The 16,498-nt window shown below is 40.2% G+C and overlaps 1 long non-coding RNA gene across 1 annotated transcript; it reads right to left on the bottom strand.

Moving 5' to 3' along the window:
• Positions 1–1,546: 1,546 nt before the first annotated feature.
• Positions 1,547–5,092, bottom strand: LOC130926903 (uncharacterized). The gene is made up of 3 exons (XR_009066293.1): positions 5,037–5,092; positions 4,779–4,920; positions 1,547–3,518 (listed from the first exon to the last, which is right to left on the bottom strand). It is a non-coding gene; the product is annotated as an uncharacterized LOC130926903 (long non-coding RNA).
• Positions 5,093–16,498: the final 11,406 nt, after the last annotated feature.

The following is a 16,498-nucleotide window of genomic DNA, read 5'->3' as shown; positions in this document are numbered from 1 at the left end:
CTAAAATATATCAAAGTCTAATGTTTATCAGTACATTAGAGAAAATAATGAACTTTATCACAATATGCAGGTTTTTTTTAGAAGGACTAGTATATATATATATATATATATGTAATACAGTATTTTCTGTGTCAGTTTGTGAGGTTATGTTTCCACCATAGATTATCAGATTATCATTGTAAACAAGAGGCCTGGAAAGTTTCGCAGGAGATTTATTAAAAATGCAGGGAGTCTTCGAGTTACAATCAACATGACCCGAATAACCGCATTAGTCAGATTTATGAGTTACAGTTTAAATTTACGTCAAAATGCTTCGTGAAAACGAAATACATTAAAATAAAAAATAAGATAGTGTACTTACCATTACTGCTGGGAGGTGGACTGAGAAGGAGGGGAGGCTTTGAGAGCTATTGTGCATGTACATCGACTTTTGGCAGTGTAAGGTCTGTGTGAACACGAACCTACTGGGGGCATAATATTAGATAGTATTCATAACATTAGGAGATTTGAAGTAATATTACGACAAATGGGTCCTTAAAACATTGATTGAAATTCCAGATTACAGTCGTGATGTTACTTGTTTTTATGTTAAGTGAATCAGAAGTGGTTTGGTTTCATTGACAGAAGGTCTGTGTAATGAAAAGGCGAGTCATTAAATATGGATCCAAACACAGACAAGGAAGTTTGTAGTATTCATTACAAAACGAGAACTAAGGGAGCACGCCAGAACATGCGAGAAAAGTACAAGCAAAAGGAGGTACGAAAGGAGTCGGCGAGAGAAGCAAGGGAAAGGCAATGATAGCCAGAAAAGAACAAAAAAATAGCATGTCCAACAAAAGTATTTGCACAAAAACAAAGTGATAACAAATAAGCAGGCAGGAGACTCGAGATGCCGCACATAGCGGTAAGCAAGCAACCAAGTAATAGTCCGACACTTGCAGATGATGACAGGAGTCTTCAAATAATGAGCACTCCTAATGCACAACAGGTGTGTCGCCCAGCCCCGCCCATCCATCTGAATCAGGTGCTGGAGTAAAAAAAAAACAAAAAAAACAACTGAGAACGCGCATAGATATGACAGTCTGTGTCAATACAAAACTGCTTTTGGCAACCGGGATAGTGCAAGCAAGGCGTTTTCGTGCAATGGTCGGAACGCAGTGTATTTTTACTAATCTGATGTTAAGCTTTGTATCAATTGCTTTTCTTTTAGACGGACCTTAAATACCCAGCTTTCTCCTTTGGGGCCATAATGCATAAAACCAGAGCAAAAAAGGCAAACATTCAACAGAAAAGCACCATGCACTAGCTAAGCAGAAATTATGGTGCTGGCAATGGTGGAGGAGGTATCGCCATCATAAAGTTGAAACGTGTACAGTATGTCGTGGACGTCATTACCTGAGGACTCCTTGTATCTGAAATGCATGTGGAAATTTGCTACTTGATAACTGTCTGCCCCCCCCCCCCCCCCCCCCACCCAACCAATTCCAAAAGGTGCAGTACAGTTGGTGCATTAAAGCGATTTATCCTCTGTTTTACAATCTTTCTGAGACTTCCACTTATTTTGGATGACACTACATCTAAACAGCTCTGACCTTATGACTGTGCTTACAGCACAAACACATTGATCAGATGTGTCCTCAGAGTGTCTGCAGTATTCAAGAACTGGACATGCATTAGAAGGTTCATATACAGTAGTTCCCTTTATCATGTTGGTCCTGCTTCTCACCCGCCACTACCGTTTTGCTTTCTTTTCTTCATCTTCTTTCTTCACTTTCTCTCGAGGCACTTGACTTGCAGCATCAAACATCTTGGTGACAGAGTCCGAGTTGGTCTCGAACTGTTTTTATTGTCATTTCCTTGTTCTTCCCCTTCACTCTCATTTTCTCTCCCCCTCTCTCTTCATCCTCCACCTTTTTCTCTGGGGCTTTTCAACCAGATTAAAAGGAGGGGAAAGATGTCGTGTTGACTCCCATCTGGCTGACTTCACATCAGACTTATCACACAGCGTTCGGAAACTCAGCTGTATAGCCATCCTCATAAAAACTCATTAAAAGAAACACCTCTACCGAATGCATATTGTGACAAAATATGTAAATGCATTTTGTATTAAAAACAATTCCAGTATAGATGAGGGGTTTTAGGGGTTCAGTGTGAGTTTGTAAGCATCTAGGATGATTAAATATCTTGGCAGTGGTTGCCGTTTAGTTATTATTCCATTTTAATCGCAGTCATCTCACATGCTTAATCAGTATTTAGTGTCACTGAGTGCTGTGAACAAAGGTGACACTGATAATACCCAGCTGAGATAAGATTCTATGCAAAATGTGTCTAATTAATATTTCGCAAATCTTCACACGCCCCCAAAACATTGAATGACTCACCCCCTTTGACCTCAAATATTTTGGAGATTGCAATTGCGCACTTTTTCTGAGGAACTGAATAGTCCTGACAATACAATGTAATCAGCGGATGTGCAGTGTTGTCAAAATATCTATGTGGGTGCCCTATGTGTCATAAAGTTTTGAAAAAAAATTAATGTCTCTAAGAATTTTCACACAAGAAAAATGACATTTTTCATATTCATTTTATTATGCATTATCAAAAGTAATGTGGTAACGTGACTTACGTACAAGTTGAATATGTTGCATAGTTGAACGCGTACTTAACTTGTGAGTGAAGCACGGGATACTCCAAGTATACTAGGCGTCCTCTACTGCCATCTAATGCATAGTAATTTAAGATCCCCTCTAGCTCAAATTTTGGACTATATGACTTAAGCAAAATAAATCAAAAGTGCAGTGGATGAGAAAACACATTAATTGTCGCACTCGTACACACACTTAGCCGTGCTTACGAGTCGTAAGCAGGGCTGAAAATATCAACTATCTTCAGAATTAATTATTGTATTCACTGATTAAACAATTTAGAAAGCATTCAATAGGATATTAACCAAACAGATTGTGTATGTGAGTTGAAGATGTACAATACATGTCTTTTTCTGGTCTATTTTATTTACAAACGTGTATAATTTTTTTCATATCAGCATAAAATTTTATAATAGAGCTCAGATTACCACCCTAAATCCAAATTGGCTATTCCTGCTGGCGAGATGAATTACATTTGAATTGATCCAAGATTATTTTTCACATTATCCGAGGGGGGAAAAAAAATGAAAAGTGCAGTTCGATCCAATGGGTAATGGTATATGGAGTGCACTTCTGTTGCGCTTTATCAACAGGGAGGGAGTTGTCAGCCATATTATCAGTTGGTGTGACCTATGGAGGTTTCCACAGGCAAGGGTCAGCTTCTGTATACGAACTACCTACGACACCCTTCCCTGTCCTCGCAAGCTTCACCAGTTCTTTTGAAACGAGGATTGCTGCTCGCTCTGCAATGCCCCCAACGTAAGCCTCCAGCACATCCTGACAAGCTGCAAGGTTGCGCTCTCTCTGAGTCGCTACAGGTGAGGTCACAATGTGGTTCTGAAGAAACTGGCCGAGGTGCTGGAGGGGCGTCGACTGGGCGATGAGGAACAAGCAAGGAACCAGTCATGTTTTGTTACAGAAAGGGGCGGACAAAGATACACCAGGCCAAGAGAGATCGCAAGGCATTTTTGTTCACCATGTTGATCCTTTGAATTACCGTACAGAATAGATTATACAGTAATCCCTCACTACTTCACGCTTCAAACTTTAAAGCCCTCAGTCCATCGCAGATGTTGTTTTTTTCCAATTGAAAAATAAATAAATAAATGCAGTATTTTATATAGCTGTCCCGATCCAATCACCTACTGGACTGTCTCAGGAAATTAGAATACACAATATTCTAATTTTCAGGAATTAGAATATTGTGTATTCTAATTTCCTGAGACAGTCCTGTATATATACACAGGACTGTCTCAAAAAATTAGAATATTGTGTATTCTAATTTCCTGAGACAGTCCAGTAGTCTCTCAGTCCCGCTCCATGTTTCTTGGTCAGGCAGTGCACGGGGAGGATTGACGGTCGTCAGATATGGATAAAATGGAAAGGACAGGAAAGGTTGCAGATGGCTTGAAATCCAAGCAGTGACTGAACGCGACATTGGCAATTCTTCGCTTATCTGGACACTACTGCAACATTCTATCTAATCCTTCCTTCCTACTACAACTCGGCCCATCGAATTAAAAAAAACAAGCAATATAGGATAATTTCTCGCAGCACACCTGACGATCTCTGACGGCACACTGGTTGAAAAACACTGGTCTATTCATTTCGGTGATTCCCAGGTCACTTCCTGTTCTGTAACTCAAAATAAACAGGAAGTGACCCATAAAATACCCCAAAATCAACAGGAAGTAACTGAAAATCAACAGGTAAATGACCTTAAATGGCCCAAAATTACCTCATTGCCTGGCATTGGCTGCCACTGACGGCTATAGACGTTCAATCTGGGAGCGAATGAACATTGCCAACCCTCCCACTTCAAACGGTTTGGACGTCTACTCTTGATAAACTCATCCCAATTCACAGCAGAAGCTTGTTTTTTCTGTTCATTAGTTATTTATAGAATATCATAGAATGACTTCCTGACCAATGTGTCGATAAATGTTATATCGCGATATCGTCAGATCATTATCGTAAGCTTTATATCGCAAATCGTATAGTATCGTGAGGTACCAAGAGGTTCACACTCCTATAAGGAAGTAAAGCGGAAGTACCTCGGAAACTTCGCCATAATGCTGATCTTCGAAAAGTTTCACACAAACCTACATTTCTGGATTAAAAAGCATTTCTTACCATTGGTATCGTTCGCTGTTCCATTATTTATCCAAAACAGTTGTGGAGTCAGCAACGACGTTTGATAATCCACAGAACGAAGCAGGTCAAATCCTCTTTAAGAGTCAAACACCCGCCGACATTAACTGAAGTTCTCTTCTGCCTTGGGACAGAAGCAATCAAACTTAACATGGTGTCTCACGCATGCCCATACAGTTAACTATGCTAACGTAATCACAAGCTACTAAATAAAACGCTGCTGTTGGCAAAATAACACACCTGCTATTATTAGCAACGTTCATCTTGCGCCAGAGTTGCCAGCCAGCAGGGTTGCCAGATTGGGAAGACAGACTCAAGCCCATTCACACAGTAAAATTTGCACAGTTCAATGAAACCCAGCAAAATGAAAAGCTCCCATTTAAGATAAGATTATTCCTTATACAACCCTTTAAATTTTAATATTGTAACAAGAATAAATACCAAAAATAAATATAGATAAAGGGACACATTGTACATAGTTGGATCATGTTATTTTCGTTTCAATAAATATAATAATCATACGTGGAGTTTAAGGGGGGAGGGGGGGGGCGAAAAGTGTCATTGCATGTAACTGACTTTCCTGTATATGATTTTAAAATTTAACATATTGTCTATAAAAGCTGTAAAGCAATAAAACAAACAACAAAAATGATATTTAATCTGATTTATTATTATTATTATTATTATTATTTTATTTTATTTATTTTTTTGGGTCAAAATTAACAGATCATGTGACTAGCACCTTAGAAAGCAATTTGCTTCGCTTAGCCAAAACCACCCGATGGCCGAGGAGGTAAGATGGATATACGTGGTTTTTAAAACCTAAGCTTTCAAAAGCGACCAGAACTACTGAGCAAGAAGTTGCCAAGAACCAAGGATTGAACATGTGGACCATGAAACGCCAAAGCGCACCGCCACAATGGTGGGCGGAGTTTCAATTTGCCCCACTAAATTTGCTATTGGCGTACCGCAAGCAACACGTCACTTCCGCTCATTAATATTCATGACATTAGCTACTGTTGCTAAGTAGGGACCAGTTTTGGGTTAGTTACATTACTCACTACTTCTTCCAAAAAGTAACTGAGTTAGTAACTGAATTACTCTATAGTAAAAGTAACTAGTTACCAGGGAAAGTAACTATTTCCGTTACTTTAAAAAAGAACTTGTTGTTTGTCAAAGAATTTGAAATTTTCTGAGCAGTATTCGAGTCCGTGGAATAGAGAAGAACAGACAGGTTAACTTGTTAGGTGCTTCAGCAGATTTGAATTGCTTACCACAGATGTCGACAAAAGCTTTGCCCCGGGACATAAATTACACATTACATGTAGGTTCTTTCCTTTAATTTCGAAAAACTTGCAATAGTGTCTATATCTCCACCTCTTAAAGGACAATTTTTCTTCTGAATGCTCTGCCATCCCAACCCTGTGCATCTGTTTTGCGTGTGTGTGCTGTTCCGGGTTGCTTGTGAAATCACGGGCTGTGATTGGCTTACCAAGACACATGACTCTAACTCTAAGCCAATCACAATCACTTCCATCGCATCTCTCGAGGGGCTGCATTGAGGTAGGCCCGTTTCCCGACAATTCACGTCATCTTCAAAGCGTCTGCCGTCCTCAAGATGGAAGCAGAAGTATTGCTGGCTGACAGTGGGAGATGGGAACGAGGCTAGCATCAGGTGTAGCAAACACAGAAACGTTACCTAACTTTGGAAAGCATTGTCTAATTGAATGAGCAGGGACAAACAGCTTGGAGTCAGAAGTACTTGTGCTATTCTCGAACCTGAACGCACCCCAAGTCTTGGATGACAAATCAACAGAGCAAAGTCTTGACTCGACACGGCTGGTAGTTTCTTCAATTTATTCAGAGTAAGTAACGCACCGCTTCTGACCGTCAGTAACGGTAACGGCGTTGTAACGGCGGAAAAAGTAATTAGTTAGATTACCCCGTTACTGAAAAAATAACGCCGTTACGTAACGGCGTTATTTATAACGGCGTTACTCCCAACACTGGTAGGGACAAGCCACCGTTTGTCCCTAAAAGGAAATGAATGGAAATCGTGTACGAAGGAGATGTTTACAGAGCTAAACCTACCATTTCTCTCCGAAAATGATGTGCCCGGTGCCAAATTGACTGGCAAAGATGTGGAACAATATAAAAATGTTCAATTAAAGAGATGGCTTTAATGTAGAAGGCTGAAAAAGACGAAAAAAACAAGCCGACCTAAGCATAGCTTTAGCTTTTTTATCGACGCGACTGACAATGACATTCTCCTGTTTCAACAAGCTATCCTTTACCATCAGCCCTGTCTTTCTTATATATCCTCTGGTTGTCCTATGTCTCTTACCGTTCTTGGGGGTAATTTAGTTAGCTTTGTGTAGCGATCGCAAATGCTACTCAGTGACAGCCAACGAACACTTTTAATTTTTTCATTGATAACACATCTTAATCCTATAATTTATTTACACTTCTGCCTTACTAAAGTTGCTTTTTTTATATATATATAACAGAAACGGTAACAGTGGCAGTCAGATACCATTGTAATTCTTTTCAGGTCATTCAATGTCAGACAGAAGCAGTACGGCACAACGTTACGCTAAAAAAATAAGTTAAAAATATAAAAATGGCTTACCTCTTTGTCCTCTGAAAGACCATGCCAACCCAACATAATGTTTACTGCATATGAAACGTGAATGGATTCGCCGAGCTGGTGTTAAAGTCCGTGCAAGTTGATTCGGTCTTCACATTTTTTCCTCCCGAGTTTTTGGTTTCCGGAAACGTATGAAGAAAACATCCTTCATGTATCGTAATGTCTAGAGTCGTTTCTACAAGTTCTAAAAAAGCAATGCGTGATCGGCATGTTCGTTTTTGAAAGATTACCGGCGAAAAGTAGCACTAATTGCGTGGTGTGTATGCGAGAGCGGGTCTATAATGTCCCACTTCGGCTTTACTTCCGCTTTACGATGTGACGTCACCGTCTAAAAATAGCCTGCGTGCGGTGCGCCATTGCAAAACAGAGCCACCACCGGTGTCTTGCCAATGTAGTTACCCCAGTCAAAAAATGTATCCTCTGGCCGCGGGAGCTCACACACATTTGTTATGAGTTATGTCGACTTAAATAATGAATTGAAGCCAGAAAAGAACCACAGTTATATATTTTGGACATCGACGTTTATTAAATTGGAGAAACTCCATACAGGACCTGAATTACAATAATAACAGTTATAAGTCAGTTATAGGTCAAAACAGTAAAACATTGACTTTTTTTACATTCAGAACATATGTTACGCTACACGACAATAATAAAAGGCAAGTTTTAAGGTTTCAATGACTAAAAATAAAATAGTTTGTCATCCACCACTCTTGGTTTTATTGGATTGTTAAAAGTTCCCGTTTTTGGGGTCACCCACGAATGCAAGTGTCAAACATGAAAATAGAAAAAATGTTCAAGCGCCTGCCTACAACCGAACATTACCTGCAACAATAAATGTAATTAAATGATTTATTTCCCCAGCTTGGAGACAGATTGTGCTAGAGCCACCTTGGTTTGTGCACCACAGTAACTTTGAAGACCATCTTCTTAGGTGAGAATAAAATGTGACCAGGAAGTGAGAGTCAGCAACAAGAACACACAGCAAGGTGATTAAAGTGTGTCCTGAAGGCCCTTTCTGGGAGCAACAGATTAAGTCAATGCTACTTTTTCATCTTCCTCAAAGCTAGAGCCATTTGATGTCAAACTCAACAGAGGGCAGCTCCTCTTTAACCCACATTTGTGCACAAATAAAATTTATATTGTTGGCAATAATTTGAAAGCTATGATGACATCAGTTTTAGAAACAAAGATGTAATTCATTCTTTTACTTACAGTGGGGCAAATAAGTATTTAGTCAACGACCAATGGTGCAAGTTCTCCTACTTGAAAAGATTAGAGGGGCCTGTAAATGTCAACATGGGTAAACCTCAACCATGAGAGACTGAATGTGGGGGGAAAAAAATATATCACATTGTTTGATTTTTAAAGAATTTATTTCCAAATTAGAGTGGAAAATAAGTATTTGGTCACCTACAAACAAGCACGATTTCTGGCTGTCAAAGAGGTCTACCTTCTTCTAACGAGGTCTAACGAGGCTCCACTCGTTACCTGTGTTAATGGCACGAGTTTTAACTCATTATCAGTATAAAATACACCTGTCCACAACTCAGTCAGTCACACTCCAAACTCCACTATGGCCAGGACCATAGAGCTGTCAAAGGACACCAGAGACAAAATTGTAGACCTGCACCAGGCTGGGAAGACTGAATCTGCAATAGGTAAAACGCTTGGTGTAAAGAAATCAACTGTGGGAGCAATTATTAGAAAATGGAAGACATACAAGACCACTGATAATCTCCCTCGATCTGGGGCTCCATGCAAGATCTCACCCTGTGGCGTCAACATGATAACAAGAACAGTGAGCAAAAATCCCAGAACCACACGGGGGGACCTAGTGAGTGACCTACAGAGAGCAGTAACAAAGGCTACTATCAGTAACACAATGCGTCGCCAGGGACTCAGATCCTGCACTGCCAGATGTGTCCCCCTGCTGAAGACAGTACACGTCCAGGCCCGTCTGCGGTTCGCTAGAGAGCATTTGGATAATCCAGAAGAGGACTGGGAGAATGTGTTATGGTCAGATGAAACCAAAATAGAACTTTTTGGTAGGGTCTCGTGTTTGGAGGAGAAAGAATACTGAATTGCATCCGAAAAACACCATACCCACTGTGAAGCATGGGGGTGGAAACATTATCCTTTGGGGCTGTTTTTCTGCAAAGGGACCAGGACGACTGATCTGTTTAAAGGAAAGAATGAATGGGGCCATGTATCGAGAGATTTTGAGTGAAAATCCCCTTCCATCAGCAAGGGCATTGAAGATGAGACGTGGTTGGGTCTTTCAGCATGACAATGATCCCAAACACACAGCCAGGGCAACAAAGGAGTGGCTTCGTAAGAAGCATTTCAAGGTCCTGGAGTGGCCGAGCCAGTCTCCAGATCTCAACCCTATAGAAAATCTGTGGAGGGAGTTGAACGTCCATGTTGTCCAAAGACAGCCCAAAACATCACTGCTCTTGAGGAGATCTATATGGAGGAATGGGCCAAAATACCAGAAACAGTGTGTGAAAAGCTTTTGAAGAGTTACAGAAAATGTTTGGCCTCCATTTTTGTCAACAAAGGGTACATAACAAAGTACTGAGATAAACTTTTGGTATTTAACAAATACATCTTTTCCACCATGATTTGCAAATAAATTCTTTAAAAATCAAACAATGTGATTTTCTGTTGTTTTTTTTCCCACATTCTGTCTCTCATGGTTGAGGTTTACCCATGTTGACAATTACAGGCCTCTCAAATATTTTCAAGTGGGAGAACTTGCACAATTAGTGATTGACTAAATGCCTATTTGCCCCACTGTATCTGTTTTTTTGTGAGACAGTTTAGTCCCAGAACAGGTAAGTAGCCAGGACACATCTATTCATAACTGTGGACAATTTAGAGTAATCAACAAACCTAATATTTGTTTTGGAAAATAGTTTTAATATAATGTACAGCCCCAATTACAATCAAATTGGGAGGTTGTGTTAAACATGAGTGACAACAGAATACAATGGGCTCCAAATCAGGTTCAACCTATGTTGAATTGAATACATTATAAGGACATGATATTTAATGTTTAAACTGAGGAACTTTATTGCATTGTAACATAGAATTTTAGGGCTGCAAAATGTTCCAAAAGAGTTGGCACAAGTGGACTAAGACAAAGAAAGTTGAGCTCTTCAAACACCTGTTCGGGACATTTCTATGGAAGACCAAATAGGACACATTGAAATATATAAATATTTTAATGCGTCATTAATTAATTAAATGGGAATTAAATAAATAAAAGTGTCATTAAATGTTTCATTAATTAAAATACCATCTCATTTAATGTAAAAAAAACAAAAACAAACAAAAGACACGTCTCCTGCTATTGCAATGTCAAAGTTGTCTTTCAAACCACGGTTTCATGCGTTAAATTTAAATGTGCTGTGATGATATGTCAAGTTCAAAAATAGACCTTTAGGTAGACATTTGTAAAATTACCCAAAAATAAGGAGAGAAGACACTCAGTTTTCTTGGCCAAGGAGAGCAAAGAGGGACTAGACAGAGGAATGCTAGATTACGCTGTATAGTCACCAAAATTGATCTCAGGAAAAAACCCTCTTTGCTCTTTTTATTAGGGGTTTGTCCTAACACAGAAGGGTGCCGCCCTGAAGGGAGGGGGAAAGCAAGCTGGAGACACCCATGTGATTTTGGTTGGCTATGTGTGAGCATATAGGTGGAACTAACTAAATACACGTGTGTAAGCAAAGGCACAGGTAAAAAATGGTCAGAATGACCCAGACACTTCAGTTATGCAACCCTGCGGCCATGGAAGATGTTCTCGAATGGAAAATTGTCCTCGAAGGTCTAGACGAAAGTCCAGACGCCAGGTGCTGAAGATGTCCCGGAAGGTCTAGTTACGCAATGATGGCCATGAAGCAAGGCAGTTGTCATCCCGACCCTCTTTACTCTTTGTAACACTTAAACATTATACTACAACCTAGTATAGCAAGCAATAATCATTTACTGGTTATATCAATAAGAAAAAAAAATGGCAATATGTATTATGTATGGTATATATGAGCACAAGCAAATATTCAATCAATCAAGCAAATATTCAGTCAATCAACCCTTGATAATTACCTCAACATGATACATTGTAGCTTTGAGTACTCCACAACAAGATGCCGGATTTTAATAAAAATGTACAATTTTCCGGAATATTAATAAGGGATTTATTTCGGCTTGATATCCCAATTTCCATAAAGACGAGTTTGTCTGTGTGTTCATGTTTTATGGACCCTCAAACGGCTGGGCAGATTTTGTTGAAGTTTTACGCAGTTGTTCTTGACTTGTCTGGAGATGTTCTTAGATGTAGAACTATGTAGGCCTCAAAATAGTGCAGAAAATTAATTTTAAGCGCCAAAAATTAGCATTGAAAATGCCAATTTTCACTTTTTCACCCGAGCAATGCCAAGCCACACTACTCAATAAATCCATCCAACATACGGTACAAAAAAAATCATGGGGAAGCCCATATTCCAGGGTTTTTATGTGTTGATTTAACAAACCTTGGCTCTAAAACCCAGCACAAGAAGCATGCTCGGGCTATACTGCTAGTTAGGTATAAATGGAACTTCCCTGAATTCACAAATAATTCACAACCAAACATTGTGGTTCACCTTTTTATGCACAAGTGCATGAGGAGGAAAATGTTCCTCAACGGGTACAAGGAATTGAGGGATTTTATCACCTACGGTCCATAATATAATCAAAAGATTCTGAGGACCTGGAGAAATCACTAATTGTAGTCAATAAAGCTGAAAAATCTAACGAGATGCCAATGTTCTTCAGGCCCTTAAATGGCACTGCACCACAATCTGCTACTGTAAAAGATATCACAGAAAGGGGTCAGCAATACTTCCTGAAACCATTGTTGGTGAGTCAATCCACTGTGCCATCCACAGATGCCGGATGAAAGAAGAAGCCATTTCTAAATAGGACCTAGAAGCACAAGTGTCTTCTCTGAGTCATTACAAATGGATTGTGGCAATGTGGAAAACTATTCTGTGGCAAGACGAATAACGATTTGAAGTTCTTTATGAAAAACTGGGATGCCATCCGGATTAAAGAGGACAACCCCTCTCAAGTTGTTAACAGCGGTCATATCCAAAGTCAATATCTATGATGGTATGGGGCTATGTTTGTGGAAATGGCATGGGTAACTTATAAATCTGTGAAAGCAATATTAATGCAGTTTTTTAGAGACACGTATGCTGACATCCAACCAACAGCTTTTTCATGGATGCCCCTGCTTATATCAGTAAGACAATACCAAACTACATTCAGCATGTGTTCCAACAACATGACTTCGTAGCAAGGGTGCAGTTACTACACTGGCCTTTCTGCTGTCTAGGCCTGTCTCCCAATGAAAATGTGTGGCGCATTATGAAGCATAAAATCTAGAAGAGAGATCCTGCTTAACAGCTGAAGCTGCCCATCAAGCAAGAATGGGAAAGAATTCCACAAATTCGTGTCTGCAGTTCCCAAAGGTTTTTAAATTGGGATCATATAATATTAATTGTCAGATTGTTGTCTTTTTAACTCATTCACTCCCAGCCATTTTCACCGGAGCAAGGCCCCTTCGCTCCTGGCCATTTTACTGGATTTTGACTGATTTTGCAAGGCCCACAGAAAATTCTGTTCAATTTCTATATAAACATGGAATGAATGAATGAATTTGAATGAATGAATGAATTTATTGTCATTGTCATCATCATCATCAAAAATCATTGACAGTTTCAGAGTGTGGAATTTTACCCGAAGGAAAGACGAAGACAGACAAGGAAAGACGGGAAAAGCAGATGCTAATCGAAACCCGTCCCCCATCAGCCCGGGACGCACAAACAGCATATTGTGTATCAGTCCAGTCATAATCTTACACATTTCGTTCAAAAGTCATTGATTGCCATGGATTTTCACAAATTGTCAATTTGAGTGAGTTCATTGTATCAGTTGATGTCCAAGTAGGTGAAGGGAGGGACGGCCGGGGGTGCAATAGAGGCTCGCGTCTGCTGTATCCGCTTCAGAAGATTAGTCATCATCCTCCCTTGCCCGGTTTGCTCGAGCGAGTCTCTCGTGATCACATAGCTCCGTGTTGATTTTTGTGACCAGTTGAGCGGCGGCGTCACTTAGCGCTGCTTGTTCCTTCGTCACCTGTGACAATTTGTCGCCGTTGTGACGAGCAACCTCCAATATCTCGTTGAGTTGATTCTTCATCCTCATCGAGAATCGGCGAACCCAGAGGGCACCAAGAAGCAACAGGAAGGCAAGGAACCCACCAAAAGAACGATTAGACTGTCTTCTTTCAGCAAAATAACGTTAGTTCACATCTTTTTCCATTCTTTAGAAATCAGCATCAGAAAATAGCTTGAGCAAGTTTGAGAAATTTTCCAATTTCTGATGAAAAAACAGAGAAATTGAGCTTTTTGTAAAAGCATACATTTCAAACATAACTTTGACTTTAACACAGCTATTTTTCGCTTTTGTGACATCCCAAACATCTGAATAATGTTTTCGTTCTGAAAAATAACATAAACAACAAGACAAATAGAGCTTTTGATCGCAAAGTAACATTTTATTTACACATAACTAAACTACTGAACTATTTGCGCACATAACAACGGAGAAGGCTCTCGGCTGCTCCCGTTTGAATGAGGTGGCTCCCAGTAATCTGATGAGTCTGGATCAAGATCGGTCTCACTTTTTTCATCATCTTCATCATTGGTTTCAACCTCGCTCTCAGGAGTAACGCAACGTGAGCTCCGCAGAACGCGTGTGGAACCTGACACTGTTGTTGCCGTCACCGTCTGACTAATCAAGCAAGATTTTTTTGAATCATTCTTTGACAATGGCTTTGTTTTCTTTTCAAAACACTCCTTCAGTGTCGTTTGCCTTTTTTCCTGATCGTTCTCCACATTTTTCTCAAATTCTCACGCGTCTTCACAAGATCCCTCCAACTTCCGTTTCCTGACTATTTTTCTTTACTTCCTTTCCTTGCCCGAGGTGAGTTCTTACAAAATGCGCTACTGCCCTCGAGTGGCCAGTTTTATTGAGTTTTGTGCATTGTGCATTGCAGTTTAGGTGCAACAGAACGTAGAGATGCCTCTTGTCAAAATAACTTAAAAAAAACGTATAAATACATTTTTGGGACACTGAAACAATTCAAAATAGAATGTATTTATATGTTTTTGGGAGCAAATGAGTTAAACATTTCACTCCAATTGGGTATATTAGTCAAAAATCAACAATATACCTGTATATGCCTGAGGAACAACAGAAGTGTATCTTACATCAATTTTATTTCCATCTATTGTAGATCGTATAGAAGCTATCTGCTCGCTAATGATGTTTAAAGCCTTGGGCAGAAGACATTTTCCGGCCCTTCACTTCTTTAAATTGAAATGGAATACCTGTGTGTTACTGTCTAGTTGTCTTTTGTTGCATACCATATTTGACAGAAGTTCACAGAACTCTTTTAGGTTTAAAAAAACTTTCAAATTTACTTCCTCATCCATCCATCCCTCCCTCCCTCCATCCATCATCTACCGCATCTGCTTTAGCAGGGAAGCCCAGACTTCCCTCTCCCCAGCCACTTCAACCAGCTCCTCTGGCGGGATTCCAAGGCGTTCCCAGGCCAGCCGAAAGACAGAGTCTCGCCAGTGTGTCCTGGGTCGTCCCCGGGGCCTCCCGCCGGTGGGACATGCCCGGAACACCTCTCCAGGGAGGCGTCCAGGAGGCATCCGAACCAGATGCCCAAGCCACCTAAACTGGCTCCTCTCAACGTGGAGGAGTACCGGCTCGATACCAAGCCCCTCCCGGATGACCGAGCTTCTCACCCTATCTCTAAGGGAGAGCCCAGACACCCTGCGGAGGAAACTCATTTCGGCCGCTTGTATCCGCGATCTTGTTCTTTCAGTTACAACCCACAGCTCGTGAACATGGGTCGGGGTAGGAACGTAGATCGACTGGTAAATCGACAGCTTCGCCTTGCATGCAGCCAATTCATACTTTATCACGAAAAGCTCAGAAACCAGCCGACATGGAGGAGGTTGATGTTTTTGAAATTCTGCTCGGTGATGAAACATGAAATTTTCATGCCTGTACATTGAATGTGCAGCCATCATGTTGTGCACTGTATGCATGGGTGTATACGTCGATGTGCATGTTTTATATGACATTCATATTGTATGGGAGAACGAACTGTATATGAGAGCAAATGTGCCGAAAGGCCAATTACGTATTCTGCTCCCATATGTCCCTCATATATTACTGAAGGGGATAATCACATTAGTGTGAGTCGCTCTTGACCCCGCCTCGCACAAGATTTTAATAGATCATAAATACCGTTCTAATTTGATCAAATTACAGGCTAACTGCGCCGCCTTGATGACAAAGAGGTGTGATTGTAATGTTTGTCAAATTATGTAAGACTTTTGATAGCTATTATTTACGGTAATTGACAATTTTGGAAGCAGTGGAGCAAATGATTTGATGATGTTTTTGAAGGCATTCAGACAAGGCAGGTCTCGCTCACTCGTTCTTTCCCCCACTGTCTCCCTGTATGCACAGACAGTCATTGTGCCGCTCACAGAGGATGCCATTAGCACAGATACATTAAACATGAGCCACGAGCTGGGCACTGGAATAAAATGAAACAGATGGTAAGCATATTTTGAGCTGAGCCAGAGTGATTAATTCACACGATGATGACACAGCAACGCCTGCAACAGCGTTGAAAACCTGCGAGAGGGGAAGAAAATCGAGACAAAAACAAAGTCAAACTTTTTTTCTTTTTTTTTTTTGTGAATCCCAGTGCAGTTGTGACTTGAGATAAATTAGGTTTATTCTGTAACCACACTCATAAGTCAAAATTCATTCAGTGCAATATACAGAATTTAATGGAAATGTCATGAATCTATTAGAAGCTACACAAAATATGCTGATTGTACATAGTGCTGTGATGTCAAAGTAGTACTTTGGTACAGTGGTATGAAAAAAGTATCTGAACCTTTTGGAATTTCTCACA

This window comes from Corythoichthys intestinalis, chromosome 12, assembly GCF_030265065.1.
Source record: "Corythoichthys intestinalis isolate RoL2023-P3 chromosome 12, ASM3026506v1, whole genome shotgun sequence".
In the NCBI taxonomy this organism is placed as follows: domain Eukaryota; kingdom Metazoa; phylum Chordata; class Actinopteri; order Syngnathiformes; family Syngnathidae; genus Corythoichthys; species Corythoichthys intestinalis.
This window is presented reverse-complemented; position numbering and strand designations above follow the sequence as displayed.